This window comes from Bos indicus, chromosome 23 (genome assembly GCF_029378745.1).
Source record: "Bos indicus isolate NIAB-ARS_2022 breed Sahiwal x Tharparkar chromosome 23, NIAB-ARS_B.indTharparkar_mat_pri_1.0, whole genome shotgun sequence".
Lineage (NCBI taxonomy): Eukaryota > Metazoa > Chordata > Mammalia > Artiodactyla > Bovidae > Bos > Bos indicus.
Window position 1 is genome coordinate 42,245,643 of NC_091782.1, and position 11,485 is coordinate 42,257,127.

At 42.2% G+C, this 11,485-nt stretch overlaps 1 long non-coding RNA gene across 1 annotated transcript; it reads right to left on the reverse strand.

Annotated features, from left to right (window-relative positions):
* Positions 1-2,320: 2,320 nt before the first annotated feature.
* On the reverse strand, positions 2,321-11,183 carry LOC139178911 (uncharacterized). Its single transcript, XR_011563322.1, has 2 exons — positions 10,646-11,183; positions 2,321-2,556 (listed from the first exon to the last, which is right to left on the reverse strand). It is a non-coding gene; the product is annotated as an uncharacterized lncRNA (long non-coding RNA).
* Between the last annotated feature and the right edge of the window lie 302 nt (positions 11,184-11,485).

The window sequence follows — 11,485 nt, forward strand, 5'->3', positions numbered from 1 at the left end:
ATGCTCAGTCATGACTGACTCTTGCGACCCCACGGACTATAGCCCACCAGACTCCTCTGTCCATGGAGTTTTCCAGGCAGTAACACTGGAGTGGGTTGCCATTTCACTCTCCAGGGGAATTTTCCCAACCCAGGGATCAAATCCACATCTCCTGCATTGGCAGGTGGATTCTTTACCACTGCCCCATCAGGGTATCCCCCCAGTGAGCTTACAAGATGTCATTTTTGACTCAGCTTGATAAACAGAGAATTGCACCTAAAATATTCAAATAGATTCATAACATGCAAGTATATTGATGGATGATAGAAAATGTAATTCTGGCTAGGTCAGAAATTGCACTGGCCTGAGCAATGTCTTCTCCTGTGAAGCAAGCTCTCTAGAAAGTGAAATCACCACAGGGGCTTGGTGAGTGTGGCATCAGAATTGGATTGGAATGTTTAATGGCATAGAGTCTGATAGTCCCCTCGCTAAGATGGGAATATAACTTTCACCCTCTCCCCTCAGAAGTGCTTGGACAGGCATGGCCAAGCTTATCTCTCCCACTTTTCTTTCTCTTTGCACCATAGTCTTTTCATTTTCAGCCATTGATTTCTCAGATATTTGCCCACACAGATGAAGACCCACTGGTCAGAATTTGCTCTTTTTTCTAATATCAAGAGCTTCCTACTGAGCTTGAAAGAAGTGCAAATTCTGATGCCTTTTATAGTATGAAAACCGAACTCAAGTACCCTTCAGCCTTCATTACAGCAAGTCTTGTTATTTAGAAGTTAACCAATTGGAAATTCATTGCATCGCAGCCTCTGATGAATGAACATAGTCATTCCATTTAGCCCATCACAAATGTGTCCTTCTCCAAAGGTGAGTAATTCCAATTTTCATGCCTCGGCTGCTGAATCTGCAGGACTGGCTTCTCATCATCACAAACTCTGCAGAGTAAACACAGAGGCAACGTCCAGAAAGTGGGGAAATCAAGGGGGTTGCTGGCCGTCCTTTAGTTCTCACCTTTGTTTCTTTCTTCTCGTATTTTCCTTCTACCCCTCCAAACCCAGCTTCTGTTCTTCTCTGCCCCCAGCACATAGGCATAAAGTCCCATGGAGGGAGAAAAGCAAAACCTGGGGAAGAGGGTCAGACTATAGATGGGGTTGATGAAAAAGCGTTGATGTGATTTCACCTCCCAAGTCATTCATGCTTCACGCACAACTGGTACCTCTCATGGCCACTGTTCCAAAGCATCTCCTTGTTGCCTCATCTGTGTTCTTGGCTATCCTCTTAGTTCACTCATCGCCTAACTCAAGACTTCCACCATCACCTTGGTTATCCTTCCCTGTTGTCTTCCCCATGTGGAGATGAAGGGGTGTGTGTGTGTGTGTGTTTGTGTGTGTGCATGCGCACACGCGCACACGCTGATAGACTGAATTGGATTAGAATGGACTAGAATGAATTGAAAGCCAGGGAGAAAGCTATCCACCCACTACTGCACAAACAGCTCCCTAGAAGGGAGATAGGATTGATGAGAACCCCACCTAGAATTCCACACTCCAATCCCCTGGACCTTATTTTCTTTTTCCAAATGCACTTTCCATTCTCTGTGATTTTACCCAGTAAAAAGGAAGTAAGGATGAGATGCCATCAAGCCCAAGCACTCTGCTTCGACTTCCTCTAGTACCAAACGGACAGAGGCCGTGCTCTGGGCCACAACAGGCGCTAAAGTATCACACTAAATCAGCTAATCCCAGGCTCTTCCTTCTGCTTGTTTGTTGAAACAGAAGATGGCATCAGGACCTAGGCCCTCCCCAGACAATGGGAACCCTTTGAATGAATTACATTGGTTTCAGATAATGTTAATGACCCATCATTTCCATTTGAACAAGTCAATAGGTGGCCACTTAATAAACAAAGGTAGCCAATGATGATAAGCTAGACACTAGCTAGATACCAACTCCGGGAGTTGGTGATGGATAGGGAGGCCTGGTGTCCTGCAGTCCATGGGGTCACAAAGAGTCGGACGTGACTGAGTGACTGAACAGAACTGAGACACTAGACGTGTGATAAATAAAGATGGTCCATCGTGATAAAGTGGTTCCCATATGGCACTAGTAGTAAAGAACCTGCCTGCCAATGCAGGATATATGAAATGGGGTTCAGTCCCTGGGTCGGGAAGATTCCCTGGAGGAGGGCAAGACAACTCACTCCAGGATTCTTGCCTGGAGAATCCCATGGACTGAGGAGCCTGGCGGGCTACAGTCCTTAGGGTCACAAAGAGTTGGACACAGCTGAAGTGACTTAAGCATGCACAAATCACGGTAAAGTTGCTTTGAGGTAATTTTTTTTAATTTAATTATTTTTCCTTCCAGTTTTATTAAGATATAATTGCTGCACTATACCGTGTGAGTTTCAGGGGTGCAGCAGGATGATTCGACTAAGGCAGTTTTCTGCCATGCCTCTCGTTAGGCTGAAGATCCTCAAGTATTCTTTGTGGTCGTCGACTGGCTTCCCTCCCAGGATGTCTCACAGAAATGTGATGGCGGCACCTTAGTGCTCAGATATAATTGCCAACTAAAAATAGGAAAGAAGAAAAAGAATCTAGCTTTAGAAAAATGACAGATTGGCAGGCTGAAGGTGGGTTAACAGGAACAGGAATTATCTGCTTGAATGATACTCATTCCCCGGTCCTGGTCCCATTAACACTGCAGGCAGGACTGAGATGCTGGTTCCATTAACACGCCCATCCGAGTTCTCTCTGTTTCCCCTATTCTCCAGTACTGATCAGTTCCTTTAAAAAGTGTCCTCAGGCTGAAATTTTCCCTGTTTGACATCAATCCAAAGGTAAATTGCCTGCAAAGTTTGAGACAAATTGTAATTGTGTTCATGTCTGCTTTGCAACGTGTACAAGCCTTCTTTTCCAGTCAATTTTCATTTTTGAGGGTTTTTCTCTACAGCTCGCTTTGCGTCACTGACAATGATTTGATAACAGACTTTTGCCTGCTGCATTGTCTAAGGAGGAGCTATTTTTACTTTTGCGCATTTAAAAAGAAAAGAGAGTAAACATCATGGCATTATTGTGCCAGGGTGGTGTGATGGTAATGAACCTGCCTGCCAATGCAGGAGATGCAAAAGATGTGAGTTTGATCCCTGGGTCGGGAAGATTCCCCCAGAGTTGGAAATGGCAACCCACTCCAGTATTCTAGCCTGGAAAATTCCATGGACAGAGGAGCCTGGTGGGCTACAGTTCATGAGGCCACAAAGAGTCAGACATGACTGAACAACTGAGCACATATATACAAGTCGCATAAATAAAGTACAGTAAGTATTAACAAGATGTATTACCTGGAATTATATTCATATCATGACAGCTTGTGTTGGTTTGTTTATACATATCTAGACAGATCCATTCATCTCTTTATCAGTGATGAATCTAATTTTGACAGAAAGATCAAGATTTTGCTGACGGACCTTTATATGTTCTTTCTTGTCCCTGTAGATTAAATGGCTTGTATTCTTCTTTGGAGGAACATGGACTCTACCTTAAGACTATAGGAAATGCCTGCTGGTTTATGCCCAGCCTTCCTGGTTGAAGAATGTTTCAAGCCACGTTGCTTGGGCTGTAACCAAGGATGTCTGTAACTCAGCAGCCCTGTTACCTGAAAGATGTTTTTTAAGGTCATCTCAATGTCAATTCCATCATGTCTCAGGGTGGCAGGATCCCAATGGGTTAGAAAAGTGAAAGTGAAAGTATTAGTTGCTCAGTCATGCCTGACTCTTTGTGACTCCATGGACTGTAGCCCACCAGGCTCCTCTGTCCACGGGATTTTCAGGAAAGCAGTACTGGAGTGGGCAGCCGTTCCTTTCTCCAGGGGATCTTCCCAGTGCAGGGACCGAGTCCAGGTATCCCACACCACAAGCAGATCCTTTACCATGTGAGCCACCAGGGAAGACGTGAACTAGAGAGCCAGTGTGGAAAGCCAGACCGAGGATGGCAGCAAAGCTGACCAGAATGTTGGAGCTAGTAAACAGGTTCAGGGTGTCTGAGTTTTTATGTGGGGTTTTACCAAAGCTTCCCAATTGCCAGAGATGCTCCTTTGAATGATTCCAGACCTTAACTGCACTAACCATTCATGGGACTACTTTGCCAGGATGGAAATATTACCATATTGTTATTACTTCTTCATTCTCCTTTTGTAAAGAACAAAAGGCACTTCTGACTAGATCTTGTAGGTAGAGGGCCCTTTTCCTTCTTTACAAGTCAACATGTAACTGAAATTTATAAGAAAGAAATAAACAAGCCACTTAGTCTCCATGACTTGCCCTATTCTAATTTCTGCATTTTCTTCTTCATTTTATTGGTTATAGAAAGAGAAGGAATGAGAGTAGACTGGACTTTTGAAAGGTATGTCTGTTTTCATCGAATCTGATAAATGTAATTGTACCCAGTTTTAGAAATGCGTTAAGAGGAAATATTTGTTTACACCTTAAGCTGCATAAAAAGCAATATTGCTTCAGTCTTGTTAAATCAATTACTCTCTGGGCTTTCAGGAGTTGGCAAGCAATTCTGCATGCCCTCAAAAAGAGCTGAAGTTGCAGAATTATTATTTAAAATCTATATGATTCACCTCCTCCAAAAAATCAAACATAATCCCTTCTGAAATTCAGATAGGACAATTTCAATCACAAAAACATACATTTATTTTTTCTGGCACTCCCTAGGTGTGAGGGACTTCTTGGGCCATTCAATCTGGCCCAGCTTTCATAATGAAATCTATCCCTTAGATAAAAGAAAACAAACAGACTTGGTAGCTTAAGCTAACATGATTTTCTGAGTTTGGGAGGGCAGCAGATTGTTTATTTTTTTTTTTTTCAACCTGATAAGTTTCCAAGGCGAAATGATTTATCTCTGTCCAGTTCTTCTTGGGATATTCACTGGGCAGAAAGTGGATTAAGGAAGAAGTATAGAATGGGCTGAAATAGAAAGGCGAGGAACTCTACGGGCAATGCTGAATGGGCAATGGCCTAACCCGATTACTGTGTATCCTCCAAAGAGAGCAAAAATCAAATTAAATTGGAGAAAAAGAAAGTAGAAAGAGAAGGAAATTGCAATATTTTGGTCTAAGGGAGATTGCATTGTAGGGTTAATAGAATTTAGATGGCAACATCATTTTTAAAACTAGATTGGCTTATGCCTATAATTCCTCAATGTACTGTTCACAGGCAAGGTTTGTGTGTGTCTTTCTCTGACATGACACAAGAAAAAAAAAAATGTTCACAAATGATAATTGCCTAGTGCCAGCAGTCACATAGTTCCCTTTCAAAAGAGAACAGGGAAAAGAGCTGTTGCCAAGGCGAGCTCAAGGCTGTAAGACCCAAGAGTTCTCCAGTATCTGAGTCCCACCCACAGCTGTCATTTCTCTCCAAGGCATCTGCTTGGCACCTGGAGAAGCTCTGTTCCCCAGGCTGACTTAGAGGAACTGCCCAGCTGGGATCTGCTTAATCCAACACGAACTCTCCAGTAACAGTAACCCCATGGGCTTGGGAGGCTCAGCACTCTCTGAAGGGGGTGCCCTGCAGTGTCACAAATAGACCTTATCCTCCAGAGACAAGACACACATTGACTTGTGAGCAACCCAGTATGAGTCCAAGTTGAATGTGAATATATGCCAAATTGGTGTACAGACCAGCTGTTCTCAAGGTTGTCATGATCATGGGGAGAGAAAAAAGTGGAGTTAGGGCCACCATTGCTGTAGGGGGCTTCCTAGGTGGTGCTAGTGGTAAAGAACCTGCCTGCCAATATAGGAGACATAAAAGATGCCAGTTCAATCCCTGCATTGGAAAGATCTGCTGGAGAAGGGCACTGCAACCCACTCCAGTTATTCTCGCTTGGAGAATCCCAGGGATAGAGGAACCTGGCAGGCTACAGTCCATGGGGTCGCCAAGAGTCAGACATGGCTGAAGTGACTTAGCACGCATGTACCCATTGCTACAGCACCAGATTCCACGACCTGTCTTACCACAATCACAGGCAGCATTCAGACAGCGCCAGGTGTGCTGGGGGCAGGGGGTGAGGAGTGAAGCGCTTTAGGGCCTCACTGCAATGCTATGTGTGGTCAAGAGCAGAAAATCAAGAATAGCTACCTCTCAGGAGAGGTTTTCCATACGATGCCTTCAGTTAACTCCTGGTGTTAACGTGAGCTTTGAATTGCATCGTCTTCCCCAAATGAAGGATAAGGAAACCAAAGCTGAGTGTGGTAAGTAGTAGGTAGTTGTTGGGAAAACCTGAATTCAAACAGTGGTCTGAGTCCCAAAGCCATTCCCTTAACTTTGAGGTCTTACTGCTCTGTGCTGAGTGGGCATGGGGGTAGAGCCCATGATCTGTGTCAGTAACTGTGAAACAGACCTCCATTACATGCCTCAGTGACAGCTGTAGGAGGAAGTTTTAAGAGAAGGTTCTGGGGAGGAAGAAAGGTTTTCAAAAATTGTTAGGGTTGAGTAGGCAAAGGGAAAGGATGTTTAGATGGTGGAGACAGACTGGGAGACGATGGGCAGGGCAGTCCCAGTTAACCATCTGGGAAAAAGGACATTAAGAAAATTAAACTTACACCTCAGTCTTGCTCTCCATGTGCTGCCAGGCATGTACCACAAAGCCTTCTCCTCAGACACACAATTCCCACTAACGTTTTCTTCCTGTCTTTTCATAAAGCTATCATGTTCAGTCATTCACAAAACCCCAGGGTATCACAGGGCCTTGATCCAGATCAGACAAACATTTCCAGGGATGGGGAGCTCACTACCTCTCAAGGGAGCACAGTTCTTTGATGGACAGCTTTCGTCCCTAGAAAGCACTTCCTTTTGTCATCTCTGCTTCTTAAAGCCCCTCCGATATTTAAAGACCACTATCCACTATTCACTATACTGAATTTCTTCCTCTCCAGGCCAAACAAATACAGTTTCCCCATTTTTAAAACTGCCCCCATGCCTTTGCTTTGATGCAACTACTTCCAGTTTGTAACTTCCTGGACACAGCACAGCTTTGGGAAGCAGGGAGTGAGTTCACATTAGCAGATCTACGTACAAAGAGTACCACTTAAGAGAGGCATAAAGGCTCCAAGAGGAGATGAAAATCACATCACCTGTACATATGTGCGAGTAGCTAAAGTGCAACGACATTGCCTGCCATATGAGGGATCCCTCAAGTCTTACTGCAGCTTTAAGAACTTCAGAAGTATATTTGCTAAAATCTTACACTATCACACCACTGGAAAGTTAAATTGTGTACATTTCTATTGTATTTATTACATCTTACAAACTTTTAATAAAACATTTTTATGAGAATATTTGTTTCTGGCAACCTTGGTCATCTTCAGAATGCCAGGGCTCCCCTTAGAGATGTGTGACTCCCCTTCCTGACCTGCACATAATGGGAATTTTCCATGGTTAGGTGGCTGAATGTAGACCCTCCATATCAGGAGTTGGTGACTATTAGGAACCCGAAGGCCACATTTCAGACACACAAATCTATGCTCAAGGTCTCTCTTTCTTAGCATCCTCAAAGTGTCTTTGGGCTCCAAGATGGCTACTTGAGTGCCTGCCATCACATCTCTGTTCCATTAAAACAGTGGGAAGAAGCAAAACAGCAGAAATGGACATACTTCTCCATTCTTTTAAGGAAGCTTCCCAGAGTTCCTACACAGTACTTTCACTTATATCTTATTGACTAAAATTAAGTCATAGCTAGACTTTGGCAACATAGCTGTGAGGAAGGCTTAAAAATCTTGTCTTTATTCCAAGCAACAGTACAGTCAGTTTAAAAAGTAATGGATTCTATGACTAAGCAAAATGGGAAGAATGCATGTTGGAAGATGATTAGAGTTTCTGTTCTCTTCAACCAGCATTGTATGAGAGCACATACTCCCCCATATCCTTACCACCACTGAGTATTACTGTTTCTTAACATCTTTGCCAACTGACATGCTCTAAATGGTATCATGTTATTTTATTTATGTTTCTCTCATTACTGAAAAGAGTGAGCATGCACGCATATTTATTAACTACTGGTAGTCTTTTCTGATAAGTTGCTCTTTATACCCATAGCCTACTTTTCTTTTTCATCTTTTTCTTACTGATTATTAACAGCCTTTTATTTATTAGAAATATAAACCATATACCAGGCAAACTTTTCCCCCGTTTTTAAAATTTTACCATTAAAAAAATATTTTATGTCCCTTAGCCATCAGTATGAATACTATCCAAAAAAAGCCAGAAGATATGACAATTGTTGGCAAGGATATGGAGAATTTGGGATCCTTGTGCACAGTTGATGGGAATGTAAAATGATGAAGTGCTATGGAAAACATTATAGCAATTCTTCAAGATATTAGAAATAGAATGACCAGGCGATTCAGTCATTCCACTTGATATAGACCCCAAAGAACTGACAGCAAGGTCTTAAAGAGATATTTGTACATTCACATTCATGGCAGCCTTATTCACAATAGCCAAAATGTGGGACTAACCCAAACGCCCACCAGCAGATGAACAGATAAACAAAATACAGCACGTAGTACAATGGAATATTAATCAGCCTTAAGAAGGAAGGAAAACCTAACACTTGCCACAGCATGGATAAATCTTGAAGATACTATGTTAAAGGGAATCAGCCAGTCACAAAAGGACAAATATTGTATGATTCTACTTGTACGGGGGTACCTAGAGGGGTCAAGTTCATAGAGGTAGAATGCAGAATGGTAGTTGCCAGGGGAGGAGAGAAGGGAGCAACAGGGAGTTGTTTAACAGGTTACAGAGTTTTAGTTTTGTCAGACAAAAAGAGCTCTGGAGATTGGTTGTGAAGCAATGAGAAAGTACTTAACACTACCAAACTGCACACTTAAAAATAGTTAAGATAATAAATTTTATGTTATGTATATTTACCATAATTCAAATATATTTTCTTTCACTAGATTGAAAATCCTTCTCTTTTATAGTTTTTGCCTTTTGTATCATGCTTAGGAAGTCTTTTTTTACCTCCACGTGAAAAATGTTTTTACCTGTGTTTTTTTTTTTTTCTGTGGTTGAGTGTGGGATACTCAGGTCCTATTGATTCATTTCCTAAGATATTATCAGTGGTTGGTAATAATCAGTTCTTAGGCATCTCTCTTTTTACTTTTTTCCTGTAATCCCCACTTTCTATTCCATTCCTCTGCTTCATAAAACCATTCTAAGGTATTGAATATGTATCTTTTTCATTTGCATATGTTTTTGCTAAATATGTATTGTATGAGATTCACACATTTTAACTGACATAAACGATATTGTGTTATATTCCTCATTATGCTTCTTACTTGTTTCACTCAGCATTGCATTTTTAAGATGTTCTGTGTGCACTTAGTCCATCGCTTCTAATTTCTGCTCAGCATTCCTTGGTGTGCCTCTTAACATTTTATCAATCTGCTGTCCCAGCACTGAACATTCCAACTGCCTCCAGCTTCCCATCACAAACAACACTGCATCCACTTATGGATTGTGTGAGATGGATTTCATTTTATCAGAATGAAGGACTTCTGTTCACCAAAGACTAACATTTATAAAACTGGTATTTTTAAAATGACAAAGAGGAAAATGGTATTCACAATGTGCAAATTAACAAGGGATCAATATCTACAACACACAAGGAACCTTCTCAAATCAAGAAGAAAAATACAGAAAGCCCAGTAGAGATTGGGAAAAGGAGGTAAACAGGTATTATAAAAATGGAAGTACAAAAAGCTAAAAAGTATTTGAAGAAATGTTCAAATTAATAATCTGAGATGTGCATTTTTAAACAAACTTGTGCTATTAGAATGACAAAACCCAGAAACTAGATAATATCACATATTTGTGTGGGGGGACACAAAATATTCTGCTCAAACGGAACCCTTGCACTGCCAGTGGGAGTGTAAACTGCGGTCAAATCAAGTGCATACACACTCCTGACCCCAAATTCCACTCTTCCATCAGTACTTTTATAGTTTGGGGGTTTGTTTATTTTTAGCACATAAATATTTACTCCATCTGGGATTTTATTGTGTTGTAGAGTGTAAGTATTGAGCAATATTTATTTTCCCCAAATGTTTGGCCAGTTGACTTAACACTTTTGGATAACACTACCTTTTCCTCCACTGTCACTCTATCATTTACTGACTTCCTATAGATTCCTGGGTCTGTTTCCAGGTTTTAGGTTTCTAAACAGTGTATCTTGGGGCTGCCAAGCAGTGACCCACTTGGGGAATGTTTAATCCCTCCTGTGCTTTGTGCTTTGATGTCAAGAGCCATGTACTAACTACAGATCCAAAGGAAAAACAGTCACAGAAACCAAGGGCTGTTTTTTCCTGATACTTATAAATTTCTGTTGGATGGAACTTTGGTTTCTGGCTTTTATTCTTAAATGAGCGAGCCGCTTTCACATTCCTCCTTCCTGGTCTCCCAAACGTCTTGTAGCATCTTCTTCCATTTCTTTGACTCAAGAAGTTATATTTTTATTATTATTCTAAATATTTATTTATTTATTTGGCTGGGCTGGGTCTTAGCTGCGGCACTCAGGATCTGCGATCTTTGCTGGGGAATACCGGATCTTAAGCTACAGCATGAAGGCAATGGCAACCCACTCCAGTACTCTTACCTGGAAAATCTCATGGATGAAGGAGCGTGGTAGGCTGCAGTCCATGAGGTCGCTAAGAGTCGGACACGACCGAGTGACTTCACTTTCATTTCTCACTTTCATGCACTGGAGAAGGAAATGGCAACCTGGAGAACGCCTGGAGAATCCCAGGGATGGGGGAGCCTGGTGGGCTGCTGTCTCTGGGGTCGCATACAGTCGGACATGACTGAAGCGACTTAGCAGCAGCAGCAAGCAACAGCATGTGGCTGGAACCCAGGCCGCCTGCAATGGGAGCTCGGAGTTTTAGCCACTGGAACATCAGGAAGTCCCAAGAAGTCAGATTTTAAATCTCTCTCTGTCTCCCCGTCTCATTCAGTGCCCAATTAATCCTGTTTCAAAAACAAAGTTTGAAGTCTTGAACAGAGCTTGGAAACCAGAAAACCTCTCCGGAGATTAGCAATTTAGCAACTTGGAGATTTCACACAGACCAAAAAAAAAAAAACAAACAAAACCCCAAAAACCCCACCTTCAGAACTGTAGCACCTCTCCGTTCGTAACAGTGCTCCTGGGGGCACTCCCGCGAGATCGCGCGTTCTTCCCGTGCATGCTCAGTCCAAGAAACAAGATGTCTGACCACAGAGGGTTAACACCGTGAGAAGCTCAGACACCTGAAAACTAACTATCTTCACATCAGGAGAATCAAGTCACATTGCCAGACTGCAGGAAGGTGTGTGCTTCTTGAAGAGTGTCAGTCACTTTCGTCTTAAAAGATGCAGACAAGCACTTAAAGGCTGTCAATCATTTCCCTTGAGGGGAGACAAGAAACTTTTAACATATGACTTGCCAATATTTTTCCACAGT